Source organism: Octodon degus, unplaced genomic scaffold (genome assembly GCF_000260255.1).
Source record: "Octodon degus isolate 3935 unplaced genomic scaffold, OctDeg1.0 scaffold00020, whole genome shotgun sequence".
Classification (NCBI taxonomy): Eukaryota; Metazoa; Chordata; class Mammalia; order Rodentia; family Octodontidae; genus Octodon; species Octodon degus.
Genome location: NW_004524596.1, coordinates 12,350,048 through 12,351,284, shown reverse-complemented (window position 1 = coordinate 12,351,284; position 1,237 = coordinate 12,350,048).

Genomic DNA, 1,237 nt, shown 5'->3' with positions numbered 1-1,237 from the left:
CTAAATTGCCTGGATTGGGTCAGATTTGGAATCCTGCCTCAGCTTCTCAGTCTGCTGGAGTTACTGTGTAGGTATGTACTACCAAGCCCAGCTTCTACATCCCTTGAGTAGGGGCAGCAGGGTGACAAGAAACCACTGCCCTACACACACACACACACACACACACTCTCTCTCTCTCTCTCTCTCTCACACACACACACACACACACACACTCACCCTGTCACAACCTGAGCAAAGGGGCTGCACTCCAGGGGAGAGGAACTTGGATCTGGCAAGCTGGGTGGGCATGTGCTGCTTTCCCACACAGCTGCCTCTCCGGGCCAGGCTGCTCCTGAAGCTTCCACTCAGCCAGGCCGAGGCACCCGGCCTTTGCGCAGCATCTCCGGGACCCACACTCCAGGCGTTGCAGGGGGCATGACAACCTCAAGGCCTCGCCTTCTGCCGTGGCCCCAAGAGCGGAGCCTGCTGTGCTGGACGCCAGAGCGTGTGTCTCTGTCTCCAGGCCAGCCGAGCCCACTCAGCCCAGGGGCAGGGGCAGGGAGGCAGACAGGGCCCCTGTGAACAGGGGGAGGAAGGGGGCCGACAGACGTCCCCCTGTGTGCATGGAGGGTCCATGCATTTTCAAGGCTCCCCCAGGCTGTGGCTGAACAAGCCCAGCACTCAGTCGTGTACAGACACAATGCAGTTATTCTGCACTCACTGGCTGAGTGACTGTGACTGGCTCCCCCTTCGGCTGTGGCTGGGTAGTGCTGCTGTGACCATCCATGGATACATTGTTGTGAACCCGTGTTTTCAATTTGGGGGGTGCATAAAGCTAGCAGTAGAAGTGCTAGGCCAAGCTGGGAGTAGTGGCACACACCTGTAATCCCAGCACTTGGGAAGCTGAGGCAGGAAGATCCCCCACCCCAGCTTCCCCTCCTCCCTGCGAGTTCAGGGCCAGGCTGAACTACATAATGAGACCCTGTCTCAGAAAAGCAAAAACAAGGGGCCAGGGAGATATATGGAAGTGTATGACCAGGCATGGTGGCACATTTCTGTAGTCCCAGCACTGTGGGAGGCTGAGGCAGGAAGATTGAAAGCCCAATATGGACAACTGAGTGCCTTCTTAGTGAGAATCTGTCTCAAAATAAAAAGGGTTGGGGGGGGGGAGCCGGGGAGATGGCTCAGTGGAATAAGTGCTTCCCTGGCAAGCGCAAGGGCCTGAGTTCAATCCCCGGTTCCACCAAAAATAAATAAA